A 20,332-nucleotide genomic window follows, 5' to 3' on the forward strand; every position below is an offset into this window, starting at 1 on the left:
ATCGTTTGGCCGCATGGGCGGAGATGAACAGGTTATCTGGCTTGCCATGAAGCATGTCCTAAGTCATCTGTGGCCGAAAGGTCCCAAGCCGAAGAGTTATTTTAGCTTGGTGCAACAGTTCCTTGGTGCAGTGCCGCATATTGATGCAATGAAGAGGTCAGCGTGCATAGAGGGTGCACAAATGGCTCTTGCCCGTGTCAAGACATACTGGGCGGAGATGAAGGCTAGTGCTGTTGCATCCCAGGATTCATACGAAAGCCGAGTACCTGCCGAGCACTATTTTGAGGAAGTTCTGCAGGGCGCTCGTTTAATAGAGACATAGTGCTCGAAGGATGTTATGTTCGAATAACATGTACTGTTTGTAAAACAATGTTTTTATGGAATATAAAAGCTTTTTATACTTGTGCTTTCAAGAATTAGAATACCTCCTGTGCGGCCGTCAATGTAGATGTGTATATAACCTGAAAGATGGCAGTCGTTGGCTTCAGCCCCCACGCATATAATGCGGGGGTGTTCGCAGAAGGCGCATTTTCACACTTGATCCAACGTCTTGGTCCTATAAAGGAGGTGATAGCGCAGCGAACTAGGCAACCAGACTATAATGCTTTATCACTTTCACTTAGCCATAGGAGTTTGACAGTGGGGCTACTGAATAGCCCCTAGGGGCACCGCGCTCGCCCGAATTCGGGGTGCGTGTGTGCCTGACTGGGAAATGGCCCTTCGTTAATGCGGAGGAATCCTAAAGATTCCGGCAAGTCATCGAGTGGTTGACCAGTCTCTCGCTATATCATGACAGTCAGTTTTCGACTTTCTCTACTGAGGTGCTCGCCTGGCTGAACCGGGGCACAATCGCAGTAGTTCTCCTGGTGCCTCCTTAGCCGATAGAGCGGAACGTAAGGCAGCAAAACACAGGAGCCGGGCAAACCCAACATTTGACCAAAGACATGATTCGGAGCTGATGCATATAAGGCCAAACTCGCGACGCCGAACACTCCCTAAGGTATTGGGTCTTTATGAAAACTGGCTGAACAAAAGCCCTTGGTAAGAAGCCCCTGGTGTCCAGGTACGCGCAAAATTCTGGCGTGGCCACATGCCAATACGCCAGCCTCCTCCTCGGTTATAGCAAAAAACCGGGGGATGTTGTCAACAAGAGACAGTAAAAAAGGTTTATGCAGGGTCTTAATCTGAAAAGAATCCTTGAAATGGGCCCCTACTGCATGTCTGCGGCTGTGTCTCCATTGTGCCGTATCCTAGACGGGTGTAGCACGGTGTTCGTCTGTAAAAAAGAGGAACTTATTTGAAAAAAATCGTGCGAGAAATCTATGTTAAAATAAACAAAGTATAACACAGAAAATGGGTAGAATTGAGCTTTATTGTCTCTTGGTGTAAATGCGCGGAGCCCCTTGTACAGGGGTAGGCGGCTATTAAGCCTTTGTATGTTTACGCCGGACTCGTCGAGCCATGTCCGGGGTCTTGAACGACCTGTTTAGGTGCTCTAACTAGTAAAGCTGGTTTAGTGTGCGGCTGTCAAGGCAGCCGCACCATCGTCCGCGCTTGAGGAACACTCGATATTTCCCTTTAATGAGATGATGCCTCGTGTACTGGGCATTTTGAGTGTAAGGGATGCATAATGCGGTATTGCGTTAAAGCGGGTGAAAGCTTCATGTCAGAGTAGTGCTTGATAGCTACTTATGAATGGGGCGATGTGGAAGGTTAGCTTTTCGTTTCGGAAGTTGTCGGGGGAGCCGAATATAACTTCTAACACGAGGAAACCCATACAATGGGTATCTGGGCCTGGCGTGACCCCTTGAAAGGAAGTGTTGCCATGGCGAATTATTGCTGGGTTTATCCCCATTTTGCAGATTATGTCCTGATATAGCAGGTTTAGGTCACTGCCGCCATCCATTAGGACTTGTGTAAAGTGGAGTCCATCAATTATCGGATCTAAGACCAAGGCAGTCCAGCCTGCGTTTCGGATACCTCTAGAATAATCCTGATGATCAAAGGTGATTGGTTGTAACAACTAGTGGCGGGACACCTCTAGGACAGGCCGTATGGCGCGTATCTCCATAGGCGCCACTTTGTTTTTCTCTTTTGTCACATGAAGTGAATTTACTGTTTTGACTTCTTGCGGGAACTTCTTTTGTTCTTCGGTGTCTGCTTGTGGGGTTCATCATCATCCTCGCTTGGTATGTCGAGCCCCTTGCGTTCGGCGTTGAGTTTGCCGGATTGCTTGAAGACCCAACAATCTCTGTGGGTGTGGTTTGCAGGCCTCCCGGGAGTACTATGGATTTGGCATATTTTGTCCAAGATTTTGTTGAGGTTAGATAGCTCGTCCATATTATCTTTGGGGGGGGGGGCGGCTTTTTCTGATTCTACAGAGAGCTTTTGAATATGGCAGTGACTGCCGTGCTCTTTGGGCTATTATCCTTGATCTGGCGCTATTCCTTGCTACGGCGCGGTTTCCCGTTTCCATCTCTGACTTTGAATGTACTTGGGTCGCTGGTGCTGCTTCTTGCCAACCAGCTATCCTCTCCTGTGCAAAAGCGGGTCATGAGGCCTGTCAATGCGGCCATTGTTCTTGGCTTTTCTTGGCCGAGGTGTCTGGCGAGCCATTCATCTCGAAAGCTATGTTTGAAAGCTGCTAGGGCTTCAGCGTCCGGACAGTCGACTATCTGATTCTTTTTAGTAAGAAATCTGTTCCAGAGTTTCTGGGCTCACTCTCTGGGTTGTTGAGTTATATGACTTAGATCGTCTCCATCCGAAGGTCGGACATAGGTCCCTTGAAAATTTGCCCGAAAAGCATCCTCGAGCTCTTCCCGACTTCCTATGGTGTTTTCGGGAAGGCTTTTAAGCCAATGCCGGGCTGGCCCTTTGAGCTTGAGGGGTAAGTATTTTATGGCGTGGAGGTCATCTCCTCTAGCCATGTGTATGTGGAGGATATAATCCTCAATCCAGACTCCAGGATCTGTTGTTCGTCGTATGCCTCTATGTTTACAGGCTTGAATCCCGCTGGAAATTCATGGTCTAACACCTCGTCGGTGAAACATAGGGGATGTGCGGCGCCCCTGTATTTGGGTGTGCCGTGATGTTCGGATATTTGCTGCGTTGCATTGCTTACTAGAGCTTGCTTTCTTGGCCCGTAGATAGATCTAGTTGGGCCGTCTTTTTGATGCGAATCCTTGTGCGGATCGCGTGCTGGATTGAGTGCGGCGCCCTTTGCCGCTCGATGTCGGTCATGGGGTCATCTATCTGACCTGGTGGCTTCCTTGTTTTTTGAATGTGGGGGCTCTAAGGCCTCCTCATCAAATTCCGGTAGTAATTTTCACTTCGGATAGCTCTTTGTGTGATGACTGTCGCCGTACTTGTGTGCGGTGTTGAGTACTTTGCCCCATCTGATTCTGAGTGCATCTTCCGCTGTTTTGAGCTTCCGCTTCTGCTTTTTCAGGCTATGCGCAATGGCGACGAGCCTTTGGTGGAGGTTCTTCTTCTCCAGCAACTTGTCCGGCGTGAGGTCATCCGGACTATTATCTTCGCCGGGGACGGGTTGTTCGGTTTGTTTATCCAAGTTGCCCTGTTCGGATGGTTGCTCGACGGCATGTTCGTCATCCGCCGGTTCGTCCTGCTCTATGGCTGGGTCTTTGTCGAGGTGGGGTTTGGTGCGGCGCTTACTCCGCCGCTTTGCTTGCTTTTCGAGGGAACGATCCCTCGTTGCGCCCTTTTGATCCTCGTCATTGTTTCTTTTAGGTGTGTCCACCATGTATACATCATGGAATGAGGTGGTTGTCCAGTGCCCTATAGGCGCTGGTTCTTGTTCGTCTTCTTCATCAGCGTCCATACCGTCGATGTCTTCGGAGTCGAAGTCGATCATGTCGGTTAAATCGTCGATAGTGGCTACGAGGTGGGTGGTGGGTGGGCTTCAAATTTCTTCGTCGTCTGCATCCCAACCTTGCTGACCATAGTCCGGCCAGGGCTACCCTGATAAAGGGAGAGACTTTAGTGAATTCAGGATGTCGCCAAAGGGCGAGTGTTGAGAGATGTCCGCGGCGGTGAACTCCATGATCGGAGCCCAATTGGGTTCGATCGGGAGGGGTGCAGAAGATTCGGAGTCCGGAAAGGAGTCCGACACCTTGGAGTCACGAGCTCCGTGAAGGACAAGATTGGTGTTCGGCTCGATCGCCGTAGAGATTGCAGCCCCCGAGGCGGCATCCAGCCACCCGTCCTCGACCGGTGCAGTCGGCTCCGAGCTAAGGGTCGGAGCGGACACCTGAGCGGCGCTCTAGGCACTGTCCGGCGGCAGAGCTAGATCATGCCCATCGTGACAGTGTGGCGCGCTCGGCTGTGGCTCGAATCCGTCGAAGATCAAGTCTCCGCGGATGTCAACCGTGTAGTTTAAACTTCCAAATCTGACCTGATGGCCAGGGGCATAGCTTTCGATCTGCTCCAGATGGCCAAGTGAATTGGCCCGCAATGCAAAGCCGCCGAATACGAAGATCTGTCTAGGGAGAAAAGTCTCACCCTGGACCGCGTCGTGGTTGATGATCGAAGAAGCCATCGGGCCTAAAGGTGACGACATAGAGGAACTCTCAATGAAAGCACCAATGTCGGTGTCAAAACCGGCGGATCTCGGGTAGGGGGTCCCGAACTGTGCGTCTAGGCGGATGGTAACAGGAGACAAGGGACACGATGTTTTTACCTAGGTTCGGGCCCTCTCGATGGCGGTAAAACCCTACTCCTGCTTGATTAATATTGATGATATGGGTAGTACAAGAGTAAATCTACCACGAGATCAGAGAGGCTAAACCCTAGAAGCTAGCCTATGGTATGATTGTTGTTCGTCCTACGGACTAAAACTCTCCGGTTTATATAGACACCGGAGAGGGCTAGGGTTACACAGAGTCGGTTACAATGGGAGGAGATCTACATATCGTATCGCCAAGCTTGCCTTCCACGCCAAGGAAAGTCCCGTCCGGACACGGGACGAAGTCTTCAATCTTGTATCTTCATAGACCGGGAGTCCGGCCAAAGGTCATAGTCCGGCCATCCGGACACCCCCTAATCCAGGACTCCCTCACCCACTGACTTGTGGCCCAAAGTCTAGACCCGTCGGCCTATCTAAGTATTTTATTCTCATCTAAACCCCATATTAGGTTATATATATTCCCCTTGATTTTTCTTATGTATAAAGTTTTGATATAAAATATTTTATATTTCTTTACAGAGGGAGTATCTCTCTATCAAAAATATATTTATGTGTAACTAGTTACTCCTACCTTTCTACTTCCTTTCGCTGATACGCAGGACATCTAGCAATGGGGTCCATGTGCCATGCAACAAATTAGAGTGCACAACGCACGGTAGACTCACCCCAGTCGTAGCATCGCAGTAATGCCCAATGAGCCGTAAAATCACAAAACCCCCACCTTTCCATCAGTATTAGTAAGCTGGACGAACGAAGTAGCAATATTTCATTCGGCCTGAATCCCCTTCCCTCGTCTTCTTTTTCAGAGAACCTCTTCTCGGTGATTGCTTAGGGTTTTCTCATGGAGAACCAGGTACGAATTCTTCATCCATCCCAGATAAATCCTAGTCCATTGGTTGTCAATAATCCTAGGAGGGAAACCATCGTAGTTGATGCATTTTTGTTCCTACTGAATCTAGTGTGTTTTCATTTGAAGTGCCCAAAGTATGAGGACCCTACAGGTTTTTGCGCCCTTGGCGAGACGCCAGGCTTGTTCCTTCTCATCCTAACACAGGATTTTAAAACGCGCACAGTATTTTCCTAGAATCCTCTTTTCTATCCGGGAGGGTTGGGGTTTTTGAAGATGCTATAGACTAATTTGGAAAATTGGATTGCTATATTTGGATAAAAAGTACTAGTACAATGGTCAACACTACGTGGAAGAGGAAATTGTTTCTAGATTTGGATAGCGAATAAATTTGGTTCTCATATTATTTTTCCTGCAGTGCATCCCTTGCTCTGCCCATGTACTCAAGAAGGTCAGCCTCGCCATAACTGAATACACCAGTTTAATGGTCACATTGGAGACACGCCATGGATATAAGTTCACAGTTGGGTTCATGAACCAAGAAGATCGCTCTTGTTTTTATGGACAAACTTGGATAAACTTTCTCAAGTGTTACATGCTGAAAGTGGGCACATGGCCATTGATTGAAATAGCAGAACCTGGTCTCATCTTCCCTATGACCTTCCACCCCGACGTCGTTCCAGTAGTTCATCCATGTTAGTTTTGTATCTGGTTCTTGCATGTTGCCTCGATTACTTCTTAATCCACCTATTCTGTCTCACTAATCACAATTTGACTTTAGAAATAGCAACAATTGTGATTCCCTTCTCTCATGAAGATGCTACTTCTAACTAATATTTCTTATAATTGGTGGCACGCATAAGTTATTACAAAGTGCATGACACAACTCATTTGTTATTTGATAAGAACTCAACTGTTACTAATGGCACTGAAGTTGACTGGGACAACATCCACCAATTCCTACACTTTACTGATCGTCTTGAGGTCCTTGTGTGGCGTTTCAATGGTGGAAGTCCATGTGGGATATGTGTGCCACTGGTGCACACGTTGGACAGGTCCAACTGTGTTAAGAAACTGATGGTACGAGCTGTTTTCTGTTATATATGTTGTTCATAAACTCTTGCTTATACATAGTTTTACAGCTATGATCTTGAAACAGAAACTGCCCAAATTTATTGTTCCTATACAGATGCCTGACCATGGTCGGGTTAGACTTGCGCTTTGGTCACAATATGATGTTTATGTTGACCTACTACATTTCCCTTAGAGGTTAAAAGATACTTATTCATGGGTTGTCTCAAATAATGAAGGTCCGTCGATCTTGGAGAATAGGACAGAAGGTTATGTTCATGCTATTCCATGGATCTGAACCGAATATCCTATTTATTGACCACATTGCGAGACGAAGCCGCTTTCAGAAAGTTGTGGATGCGCGGGGTGGCGCCTAGGACTTGTCCTGGGGCTTGGTGGCCTCACCCTTGGTTAACTATAGGTAAAGTAGCCCTGTTCGAGGCGTGCTTTGTACAGTTGAACCTGTATAAGTACTCATACTGCTTTCATCTATGGTTGTTAAGTCCCCCTGATGGTTTTAGTTGAGTTTGTTAAGTACTCCTGCTACTTTTACAATTTGTCGTGCTTCTTTAGTCTCGTCTTCCTCCAGCCGCCAAAACCAAACCAGCACCGGTGGGGCCGCCTTCTTCCGGCTCCCAGGACTGGCTATGCCTCAGCGCATGCATCACTGCCCCACCGTTTCCTAAATCATTAACATTGACGTCAGCCCCATGCTACGTCTTGAGCTTGCGTTGGTTTTCCTTGAAGGGGAAAGGGTGATGCAATACAGTAGTGTAAGTATTTCCCTCAGTTTTTGAGAACCAAGGTATCTATCCAGTAGGAGGTTCCTCAAAAGTCCCATGCACCTACGCAAACAAACAAGAACCTGGCAACCAACGCGATAAAGGGGTTGTCAACCCCTTCACGAAAACTTGCAAAACTGAGATCTGATAGAGATAATATGGTAAGATAAATATTTTTGGTATTTTTATGATATAGATTGGAAAGTAAAAGATGCAAATAAAAGTAGATGGAAAACTTATATGATAAAAGATAGACCCGGGGTCATAGGTTTCACTAATGGCTTCTCTCAAGATAGCATAAGTATTATGGTGGGTGAACAAATTACTGTCGAGCAATTGATAGAAAAGTGCATAGTTATGAGATTATCTAGGCATGACAATGTATATAGGCATCATGTCCATAACAAGTAGACCGACTCCTGCCTGCATCTACTACTATTACTCCACACATCGACCGACTCCTGCCTGCATCTAGAGTATTAAGTTCATGAAGAACAGAGTAACGCATTAAGAAAGATGACATGATGTAGAGGGATAAACTCATGCAAGATGATATAAACCCCATCTTTTTATCCTTGATGGCAACAATACAATACGTGCCTTGCTGCCCCTGCTGTCACCAGGAAAGGACACCGCAAGATTGAACCCAAAGCTAAGCACTTCTCCTATTGCAAGAAAGATCAATCTAATAGGCCAAACCAAACTGATAATTCGAAGAGACTTGCAAAGATAACTTAATCACACATAAAAGAATTCAGAGGAGATTCAAATATTTCTCATAGATAAAGTTGATCTTTAACCCACAATTCATCGAATCTCGACAAACACACCGCAAAAAGAGTTACGTCGAATAGATCTCCAAGAAGATCGAGGAGAACTTTATATTGAGAATCAAAGAGAGAGAAGAAGCCATCTAGCTAATAACTATGGACCCGAAGGTCTATGGTAAACTACTCACAACTCATCGGAGAGGCCTTGGAGATGATGTAGAGGCCCTCCGTGGTGGATTCCTCCTCCGGCGAAGCGCCGGCTACGGCTCCAAGGTGGGATCTCGTGGATACAGAAGGTTGCGGCGGTGGAATTAGGTCTTCGTGGTCACTTCTGATGGTTTCAGGGTACGGGTGTATATATAGGAGGAACAAGTACGTCGGTGGATGATCGAGAGGCCCCCGAGGGTGGGCGGTGCGCCCACCCTTACAGGGCACGCCGGGCACCCTTGTGGCCGCCTTGTTTGTTGCTTGACGTCCACTCAAATTCTCCAAAAATATCGTTCCCGAAGGTTTCATCCCGTTTGGACTCCGTTTGATATTCCTTTTCTTTGAAACACTGAAATAGGCAAAAAAACAGCAATTCGGGCGGGGCCATCGGTTAGTAGGTTAGTCCCAAAAATGATATAAAAGTGTAAAGTAAAGCCCATAAACATCCAAAGCAGGTAATATAATAGCATGGAACAATCAAAAATTATAGATACATTGGAGACGTATCAAGCATCCCCAAGCTTAATTCCTGCTCGTCCTCGAGTAGGTAAATGATAAAAACAAAATTTTTGATGTGGAATGCTACCTAGCATATTTCTCAATGTATTTCCCTTTATTGTGGCATGAATGTTCAGATCCAAATGATTCAAAATAAAAGTTCATATTGATAAAAGATAATAATACTTCAAGCATACTAACCAAGCAATCATGTCTTCTCAAAATAACATGGCAAAGGAAAGTTCATCCCTACAAAATCATATAGTTCGGCTATGTTTCATTTTCATTACACAAAAATACTCCCATCAAGAACAACCCCGGTTTCAGCCAAGCAATTGGTTCATACTTTTTAATGCGCTTCAGGTTTTTCAACTCTCATGCAATACATGAGCGTGAACCATGGATATAGCACTATGGGTGGAATAGAATATGATGATGGAGGTTGTGTGGAGAAGACAAAAAAGGAGAAAGTCTCATATTGACGAGGATAATCAATGGGCTATGGAGATGCCCATCAATTGATGTCAACATGAGGAGTAGGTATTGCCATGCAACAGATGCACTAGAGCTATAAATGTATGAAAGCTCAACAAAAGAAACTAAGTGGGTGTGCATCCAACTTGCTTGCTCATGAAGACCTAGGGCATTTTGAGGAAGCCCATCGTTGGAATATACAAGCCAAGTTATATAATGAAAAATTCCCACTAGTATATGAAAGTGACAACATAAGAGACTCTCTACAAGAAGAACATGGTGCTACTTTGAAGCACAAGTGTGGAAAAGGATAGTAACATTGCCCCTTTTTTTCTTTGGCCTTTCTTTTTTTTCTTTTTGGCCTTCCCTTTTTTTTTCTTTTTTCCCTTTTTTATTTGGGGACAATGCTCTAATAATGATGATCATCACACTTCTAGTTATTTACAACTCATGAATTACAACTCAAAACTAGAACAAGTATGACTCTATATGAATGCCTCCAGTGGTGTACCGGGATGGGCAATGCATCAAGACTGACATGTATGAAAAATTATGCATGGTGGCTTTGCCACAAATACGATGTCTACTACATGATCATGCAAGGCAATATGACAATGATGATGCGTGTCATGATGAACGGAACGGTGGAAAGTTGCATGGCAATATATCTCAGAATGGCTATGGAAATGCCATAATAGGTAGGTATGGTGGCTGTTTTGAGGAAGATATAAGGAGGTTTATGTGTGATAGAGCATATTGTATCACGGGGTTTGGATGCACCGGCGAAGTTTGCACCAACTCTCAAGGTGAGAAAGGGCAATGCACGGTACCGTAGAGGCTAGCAATGATGGTAAGGTAAAAGTGCGTATAATCCATGGACTCAACATTAGTCATCAAGAACTCATATACTTATTGCAAAAGTTCTATTATCCCTCGAACCAAAGTACTACTACACATGCTCCTAGGGGGAGGTTGGTAGGAGTTAACCATCGCGCGCCCCTGACCTCCACACATAAGGAAGGCAATCAAAAGAGCACCCTATGCAATAAATTTGTCACACAACGGTTACCATACGTGCATGCTACGGGACTTGCAAAACTCAACACAAGTATTTCTTAATTCACAATTGCATCAACTAGCATGACTCTAATATTACCACCTTCATATCTCAAAAGAATTATTAAGCATCAAATTGATCATAGCATCCAATTCACTTTCTATGATAGTTTTTATTATATCCAACTTGGATGCTCATCATTCTAGGACCAATCTTATAACCATAGCAAATACCATGCTGTTCTAAAATACTCTCAAAATAATATAAGTGAAGCATGAGAGATCAACAATTTCTACAAAATTAAGCAACCGCCGTGCTCTAAAATATATAAGTCAAGTACTGGAGCAAAACTATCTAGCTCAAAAGATATAAGTGAAGCACATAGAGTATTCTAATAAATTCCAAATCAAGTATTTCTCTCACAAAAGGTGTGTACAGCAAGGATGATTGTGGAAATCTAGAAAGCAAAGACTAATATCATACAAGACGCTCTAAGCAAAACACATTTCATGTGGCGAATAAAAATATAGCTCCAAATAAAGTTACCGATAGACGAAGACGAAAGAGGGCATGCCTTCCGGCGCATCCCCAAGCTTAGGCTTTTGGTTGTCCTTGAATATCTTGGGGTTCCATGGTTATACCAAAGCTTAGGCTTTTTCCACTACTTATTCCATAGTGCATCAAATTTTTACCCAAAACTTGAAAACTTCAACACACAAAACTCAACAGGAAATCTCATAAGCTCCGTTAGTGCAAGAAAGAAAAACCACCACATAAGGTACTGTAATGAACTCATTCTTTATTTATATTGGTGTTAAACCTACTGTATTCCAACTTCTTTATGGTTCATACCCCCCGATACTAGCCATAGATGCATCAAAATAAGCAAACAACACACGAAAAACAGAATCTGTCAAAAACAGAACAGTCTATAGCAATCTGTAACTTTCAAATACTTCTGGAACCTTAAAACTCCTACAAAAATAGGACGTCCTAGGAAATTTATCTATTGATATACGGCAAAAAGATTCAATGCAAAATCATGTTTCTGTGATTTATTGAATTTTTTCTCGTGAGCACAACGTTTCTGTTTTTCAGCAGAATCAAATTAACTATCACCATAGGTTATGCGATAGGTTCTACTTGGCACAAACACTAATTAAAACATGAAAACACATCTAAACAGAAGCTAGATGAAATACTTATTACTAAAAAGAAACAAAAGCAATAAACAAAAATAAAATTGGGTTGCCTCCCAACAAGCGCTATCGTTTAATGCCCCTAGCTAGGCATAAAAGCAAGGATAGATCTAAGTAGTGTCATAATAATAAGATAGATCACAAAAACTCATCTCATATTCCCTACGTTCAGCAGAAAGTTTTCTTTGAGGCAAGAAAAAGTAATCAAAGGGGCTAAATTTAATGGGACAAAAGTCCCCAAGATCAATCTCAGGAGGTATGGGTTCCACCTTTGGCCCTTCATATTGCACAACCAATTCAGCATTATAAATATTCTTTTGACAAAACTTCTTGAGTCTACACTCAAGAGAATATCCTAGCTCATTATTTCGAATAGAAAAAATCATTATTGAGTTCAGAAATTTTATCAACTAAAACAGTGGTAGGAACCTTTTTTCTAAGGTTTTCATTAAAAGCAACATAGTCCAAAGATTGGAAACGCATTATTTCCTCTTAATCGAAGAGGATCGCCTCTATGGGTGTCGGGGGTTGGGTACGACATATGCCAAAGGATGGCTTATCATGGTGGGAGTGAGTAGAACGTCGCCGGTGCCCGGAAGCGGGATGAGGCGAAGACATGCAGGCCGGCGGAACTTACCTAGCTTCAGGGCTCTCCGAGGAGATAACACCCCTACTGCTGCTCTGCGGGGTCTCCGCATGGTCACTATGGCAAAGTGGTTACAATGGTGCTCCTGGAGCTGTTTCTGGAGGTAGGAGAGGGCAAGGCTAGCTCTCTCCTTCCTATGATCTAAGGTCTATCTCTATCTGGGTCCGAACCCTTTGCATGGGCTTCCCGGGGGGTTTATATAGGCCTACCCCCCAGGGGTACAATGGTAATCTGGCTGGGCGCGGGTCCCAGCCATCTGTCTCTCAGGCCGTCGTTCTCTTTGCCGACTACGGGGGCCCGCCGACTGGCGGGCCCTGCGAACAGGCCTGATACTGTAGCGGTACTCCTGATGACGCTGGCTTGGTCATATGGACATGGCAACAGTGCCGCCGTCCGGCGTGCGTTCACTGTCGCCATTCCCTATCTTGTCTGATTAATGGCGCGCGGGGCCCGTGGGAGGGGGCGGCCGACTCCAGGGGGCCGACTCCCACGGGTCCGTCTTCAGGGCGCTCGTGCCGTCTTCTGTCTACCCACTAACAGGAGGCCCCGCCGTCCTTCGGTCATACAGGCAGGCGTAGTGGGCACAGTGCGCTTCCCACTGTGGCTGAGGTCAGGGCAGGCATGGCGATAGTGCCGCGCCTCATCGGAGATCTTCAGCGGTATGGCTTACTGTAGCCACGCCGGCCGCTTGTAAGCAGGGGGACGACCATGTCGTGGCCGTACCCCGCCTTGCCCTTCGAGACGAGGGTGGAGTCGCGGGCCGACTCTCCATAGACGGCCTCTCCGGAAGTCGCCGGCCATGAGTCGGCTTATCTTGGAGTCGCCGTCTGAGACTCGGCTCGTCTTGGAGTCGCCGTCTGAGACTCGGCTCATCTTGGAGTCGCCCCTGGGACTCGGCATAACTTGGAGTCGTCCCTGGGACTCGGCATAACTTGGAGTCGTCCCTGGGACTCGGCATAACTTGGAGTCGTCCCTGGGACTGGGAATAAGCGGTGCTACTGATCCCAATGTCTTGGAAGGTTCTGGGGCTCGGGTTAGCCTACCCGTGGCCCATTACTCCGATAGTAGTCCCCGAAGCTGGTGAGGCTCCGTGGATACTGCGTTGTGGGGCCACAACAGTTTCATTCTTTAGGACTTCGCTTGACGTCTTCCTTCAGGCCGACTGTCCGAAAGTCGGATTCGCAGAGGGCCGTCTTGCTTCATAGAGAGTTCGAAAGTCATGGCGGGAGACCAGGCGGCGTGCCTGATACGCATCCCCGCGGCCGCCCGCCGCGGTCCTATCGCGTGGTGCCACGCGGCGAGGATAGTCTGTCTACCCACGCGCGCGACAAGACGGGCCGTCAGGCGGGGCCCGCCACTACCGCGCCTCGGCACACGAACGGATCCGTTGTGGCCGTGCGGACGGTTGGGTTTCCCACGTCATTACTGCACGCAGTAACTTCGTGGGGTAAATCATGGGGGGCGTGGGGTCCTGCACGCAGTTAATCCCACACCCGCCCCATCGGCTTCTCAGCCTTCAAGGCTATAAGTAGGCAGGGGGGATTGGAGCGGCAAGCACGCGCGCCCATCTTCCCTGCTCCCCCGCCTCCTCTTGCTTCCTTTCCTTCCTCTTGCCGCCGTCGAGCAGGAACAGACCGCACCAACAGCGATGAGCTCTTCCTCCGCCGCTGCGGCTCCCGCCGTGCGCTCCGGCGTGTGGGACGGCTCGGAGGTGGATGATGACCACATCGAGTTCCTCCGCAGGACGCGCCGCCTCCCCGGTGTAGACCTCGTGCGTGCCTGCGCCACGCCGGCGGGAGAGATATTGCCGGCGCCGGAGGAGGGCGAGAGGGTCATCTTCCGCTCGCACCTCATGCGCGGCCTGGGGCTGCTGGCGAGCGGCTTCTTCCACTCCTTCCTGGAGTTCCACGGTCTCCAGCTGCACCACCTCACCCCGAATACGGTGGTGCTGCTGTCTGCCTTCGCCACCCTGTGTGAAGGCTTCCTTGGCGTCCTCCCCACCATCGAGCTATGGGGAGAATTCTTCTCCTCGAAGCTTGGCACACACGTCGCCGGTGTGCCGGCTCAATGCGGCGCCTTCATCGCGATGCGGCGGTCGACGACAGATAATCCGTTTCCCGCCATCGCGTTAATCAAATCGGTGAAGATGTGCCAACAGTCGTACTTCTATGTGAAGAGCGTTGCCCCTGACGGGGACTGGGTCAATCTGCCGCCTTATGAAGCCGGCGCACCGGCTGGGAGGCTCCCTAGCTGGTCTAATCAGGCCAAGACACTGACTCCCGCCGGAGCCGCCGCCGTGGCGCGGCTCCGAGTTCTGACGCAGTCGGAGGGCCTCGTTGGGGCCGACTTGCTGGCCGCCTTCATGGTGCGCCGAGTCCTCCCTCTTCAAGGCCGGCCTCATCTGATCAGTCAGATGAGCGACCACCGAGACCCGAGTCGGATGTGCACCAGGGAAATGCCCTGTGCAGAGGTGGCAAACATGGTGAACCACATCGCGAACTGCGAGCTCGGGGAGGACTGGCAATTCGGCAAGGAGCCGTACTCGCGCGCCAACCCTCCTCAAGTGGTAAGTCGCATCTCTTTGTTGTTTTTTCTTCTTCATAGCCGACTCCGACTTCTGATTTTCATTGGCTTCTTTGAATTAGAACCCCTCATCCAGCCCGCAGCCGGCATCACGAGACCGCCCCGCGAGTTCGTCCCCGACCAAGCGGAGAGCGACGTTGACGACCCCGACTTGGGGGTGGTGGCGATGGAAGCCGACGCCGAAGGCGGGGGAGGAGGAGCGGGAGGCGGTCTCAGGCCCTCAGCCACCTTCGCCGACTGGCCTGATGACGACGCCGAAGGGGAAGTCGTCCCGCGCCACCAGCCAAGAGTCGGCTCATCAGGCGTGGGTTCCTCAGCCGGCCTAGCCGGCCAAGGCGGCTTGAAGAGGCGCCAGACTGGGCCGAGTTCACTCGGCGGCAAGCCGAAGAAGCTCAAGGGGGCGGCCGCCGTGACCAAATGGGAGGAGGCGGCCGCGAGGGCCAACCGCTTCCGCAAGGAAGTGAAGAGGCCGCCACTAGTCTCTGTGTAAGTGTTTCCTCCTTTGTCCTTATTTTCCTTTGGTGAATCTCATCCGAGTTTCTCTTTTTCATTCCTTTTTTTTTCTTCAGGGCTCCCCTCACCCTTGAGAGGGTCGCCGTCCCCTCCGTCATGGGGTCGGCGGAGACGTCAGCCAACACTCGGCGGGTTGACCCTGCCGCCGACCTCCGGGAGGCGACGGAGCGAAACGCGCGGGAGCAGCACTACGAGGAGGAGGCCGCTCGTTTGGAGAAAGCGGAGGCCGAGAAGGCGGCGGCCTCCACCCAGAAAAAACTGGAAGAGGCCGAAGCCGCCGCTGCAGCAAGGCGGCAAGCCGAGGAGGCGGCTCACCGCCGAACGTCGCTGCTCGTCATCCCGTTGTCCTCGGCGCCGCTGCCCCCGGAGTTCACGGGGCAGACTGGAGAAGCCGGCGCCGAGAACCCCGTCGTGGAGAAGGAAAGCGGCAAGGCCTCCATTTCGGACATGCTTGTGCCGCCACCACTGCCTCTGCCGCCGTCTAGGAGAGCGCGCGACAAACAGCCGGCGGGCCTGCCGGTGCCGCCGACTGCGGACGAGTCCGAGGCGAGGCTGCTTCTCCAAGTCGCCTCGCCAGTGCGCCGTCGTCTTGAGAGGGCGACCTCGGCGCCGCGACCCCGGGAGACTGGCGCCGCCAGCTCGGCAATCCCAGATGCCAAGGCGACGAGCGCCGCGCCCGTTGGGTGGTTGCGCGGAGGCGGCACAGGGCCGCTGAACCAAGTGCTTCTGGACGTCCAGGAGAAGCTGTGAGCTGAAGGCGACACCCTTCAAAACTGCACCAAGGTGCATCTGGTAGCGCGAACGGCCGTCTGAGTATGTCTCTATCTTTTGATTCTTGTTTTTCTCTGTGGGGGCGCGCCAGCGCACCCACTGGGCGTAGTCCCCGAGTTTCGGGCCGGCTGCTGAGCAGGCGGTTCGGAACTCCCTCTGGCGAGTTCCAAATATTAACTTTGTCTGAAATGCTTTATTGCAGGAGTATCACAACCTCCGTGCTACCGCCTTCAACCGCAATGTTGAGGAGCTAGGCAGGCGGACTGCCGACTTGTTGGAGAGCCGGGGTGAGTCCTTCTTCTTTTTTGCGGGGGCGCGCTGGCACACCCGCGGGCTGTAGTCCCCGAGTTTCGGGCCGACTGCTGAGCAGTCGGGCCGGATCTTCTCAGCGACTTTCTTTGTTGATGACTCATCGTCTTTCGTCTTTTTTCTTCTTCAGAGGACAACGCCACCCTTCAGCAGCAGCTGGGCGAGGCCAATTCCGCCTTGCGCGCCAAGGAGGAGGAGTGCAGCAAACTCGCCACAGAGCGCGACCTGCTGGCCGCGCAGCTGGCCGAGCAGAAGGAGCTGCTCAAGAAGGCGCAGGACGAGGCCGATAAGAAGGAGGCCGCTCTCCTGGCCGAGTTCGAGAGCGAGCGCTCCTCCTGGACTGACAGGGAGGCGATGCTGACCTCCGGCTTCCATGAGATCTAAGACATCATCGATGGTGAGTTTCTTTTCTTCCTTTCTTTCTTCGAGCTTCCGACTATAGGTCGGGCCGATTTTTGGTTCTTTCGACTCACTTCTTTTTTGTCTTGGCAGACTTCTTCCCTGGCCACTCGCAGGCGGTCACTTAGGCCATCGAGGCTGATCGCGAGATGTGAAGGGCAAGCGGCGCGGAGATCGCCGCCAACGCCTCCCGAACCGTCGATGAGCAGCTTCTGAGCATCGAGGCCCGTCTTCGTCCTGCCCATCGGCTGATGCGCCGTCTTCAGCATGCCGGCGCCTAGGCGGTTGCCGCTCTGTAGCCAGACATGCCGGCCCTGCGCACCGCCAGTCAAACCGCCGACTGGCTGGAGGTCGCAGCTGGCCGTCTTGAAGCTTGGAAGGGTTCCTCGGCCCGGGCCGGAGCGCGCCGGGCCTTGGAAATCGTCAAGTCGTGGTATCCAGGGCTGGACCTGGACCGGCTGGCCGCATTCCGGTCAGAGGCCCAGGCAGAGTTGGTGGCAGTGGAGGGTGCCCTTGTCGAGCGTGCGGCGGCGATTGCCGACTACATGGACACCAGTGTCTTTGTCCCCGAGTGGGCTGCAGGCGGCGAGGAGGTGCCGCCAGAGTGGTTCGGGATGAACCCGAACTTCGGCGAGGACTCGGTGGAGGTGATTGACTCTAGCACTGAGGAGGAAGGCGAGGCGGAGGACGAAGGCGCGGCGGAGGTGCCAGAAGTTGGAGCGGGCGACCAGCCTCAGCTCGACCGCGCCTCCAGCAACGAGCCGCGTCCAGAGAAGGCGACTGCTGCCGGAGGCGATCAAACCGAGACTGCCCAGCCGCCCGCCCCGGCGCCTGACACCGCCATCTCTTCCGATCCTCCGATCCCAAATGCCGCCTCCTAGGCTGCCGTTTTTGCCTCTGCTTTATCTGTCTTAGTAATCTTTTGGAAAACTTTCTTAAATTCGAACAGTTCCACCCGCGGGGTGTATCTTGAACTTCTACTCGAAGATTCGTCCAAGGGCCTATGTAAATATTCATCTGAGTTCTATCTTTCCTTGCTTATTGCTCTTTAGGCTTTTCCCTTTGCCGCCTTCCTTTAGTTGCTGCCTTGCCAGTCGGACAACCGCTCTGTAGACTGTCGCTGGATCAAATGCTTGGCTACTTTGGGAAGGCAAGTACTCAGCCATTTTAGTGTCTTCTTTAACAAGTTGGATAGAAGGCGGCGAGCCGACTACTAAAGAGTCTGTTGTTTTTAATAGAGGCTAGTAGAAGCGGCAAGCCGACTACTCATGAGTCGGATTTTTTGCTTCAGAGATGCTGGAGGCCGTCTTGCGCTATGTTCGTGCTTTGGGTCCTTAGCCATTTTTCGTGTGGGCGCCCATTCTTCCTCACTACTGGCCACCAAACAGTCGCTCTGCGAGCTGTGGCTTTGTTAGGAGACGGATTAGGCACCGCACACTACTTGTGTGACTGCGGGAAGCTCCTCATAGTGCGAGGTGGCGAGTCCCCGGGCCGACTAGTCGGACCCGGTGCCAAGCGGCATTAACGAAGAGTAATATACTCGAGGGCATAATTCTTATCATATAGATAACAAAAGAAGGCAGTCCCGAGCTCGTCTCGGGGGGGCCAAAGTCTTGGTACTTTAATACAAAAGGGGAGCGTGATACATACTGCATCAACTGTAAAATCTTCGGAGAAGATTTGCATTCCACGGGTGTTCTATCTCTTTGCCGGAGTCGTCCCTCTTGTGCGCTCGGGGCTTCTGGGCATCGATCTGGTAGTAGGAGTCATTTCCCAGCACCTTGCTGATGATGAAGGGGCCTTCCCAAGGTGCCGACAGCTTGTGCTGGCCGGCTGTTCGCTGGATCAGTCGGAGCACAAGCTCGCCCTCTTGGAAAGATCTTGGCCTGACCTTCCTGTTGTAGTATCGACGCAGACTCTGCTGGTAGATGCTGGACCAGCTGAGTGCCAACAGCCGGCCCTCTTCTAGCATATCGGCGCCGTCTTGACGTGCTTCTTCTGCTTCTTCCTGGGTGTACATAGTGACTCACTGGGAGTCGAACTCTATATCCATTGGGATGACGGCTTCGGCGCCGTAGACGAGGAAGAAAGGTGTGAAGCCGGTTGACTTGTTTGGAGTCGTGTGCAGACTCCAGAGGACGGCCGGCAGCTCCTCAAGCCAGCAGCCGGCCGGTCGCTCCAGTGGCACGACCAGTCGAGGCTTGATGCCGGATAAGATGAGGCCGTTTGCTCGCTCCACCTGACCGTTTGACTGCGGATGGGCAACGGACGCTAAGTCCAGTCGGATGCCCTGCGTGTGCAGAAACGGGCCAAGGCGCCTTTGGCAAAATTTGTGCCATTGTCGGTGATGATGCTGTGCGGGATGCCGTACCGAGTCGTGATGTCGGCGATGAAAGTTACTGCAGTCGGACCATTCAACTTCTTGATGGGTTTCACTTCTATCCACTTGGTGAACTTTTCCACTGCGACAAGTAGATGAGTCAAGCCACCTCGTGCCGTTTTAAATGGTCCCACCATGTCCAGGCCCCAGACTGCAAAGGGCCAGGCGATGGGGATAGTCTTGAGTGCGGAAGCTGGCTGAAGTGGCTTGGAACGGAACATCTGGCACCCCTTGCACTTTTGGACTAATTCCTTGGCCTCTTCTAGGGCAGTCGGCCAGAAAAAACCATGCCGGAAGGCTTTGGCGACGAGTGCTCTTGAGGCCGCATGGTGACCGCACTCGCCTTCGTGGACGTCTCTGAGGATTGCTTGGCCTTGTTCTGCCTCGACGCACCGTTGGTAGACGCCAGTGACGCTGCGCCTGACCAGCTCTCTGTTGACTATGGTATAAGCTGTTGCTCGGCGTTGCACTTGCCGAGCCAAGATTTCATCAGTTGGCAGCTCTCTGTTTACTAGGAACTTGAGGATGGGCTGGGCCCATGAGGGTGCTGCTATTTCTTCAATTGCTACTAGTGCGACTTGGACAAGGGCGGCTGGGCTGGGAGGCGGCGGGTTGGAGTCCGCAGCCGCTTGCTGACTTGACGAAGTCCCCGGGCCAACTAGAACAGTCCCCGGGCCGGGTTCTGGAGTCTTCGATCTTGCCACTGCAGTCCCCGGGCCGGGTTCTGAAGTCCCCGGGCCGGCTTCGACTGTGTCTTTCTTGGAGTCGGATCCGACTTCTTCGGGTGGAGCCGGCACAAAGATTGAGTCTGATTCTGGTGACGGCTTGATAGAAGGCTTGAGGAGGTGCCGAAGGGCGATGCCAGATGGTATTGCTTGGCGGGTGGAGCCGATTCGTGCCAAGGCGTCTGCTTGGTCGTTGTCGTTCCTTGGCACGTGGAGGAACTCACACCCCTCGAAGTATCCGCTGAGTTGCTGCACAAGGAAGCGGTAGCTCGCCATGTTTGTGTCCTTGGCGTCCCAATCGCCAGATGATTGCTGGACCACCAAGTCAGAGTCGCCATAACACAGGATCCGGCGAATGCCGAGTTCTTTGGCAAGCCGGAGCCCGTGGATGAGCGCCTC

This window comes from Triticum aestivum, chromosome 2B (assembly GCF_018294505.1).
Source record: "Triticum aestivum cultivar Chinese Spring chromosome 2B, IWGSC CS RefSeq v2.1, whole genome shotgun sequence".
In the NCBI taxonomy this organism is placed as follows: Eukaryota; Viridiplantae; Streptophyta; class Magnoliopsida; order Poales; family Poaceae; genus Triticum; species Triticum aestivum.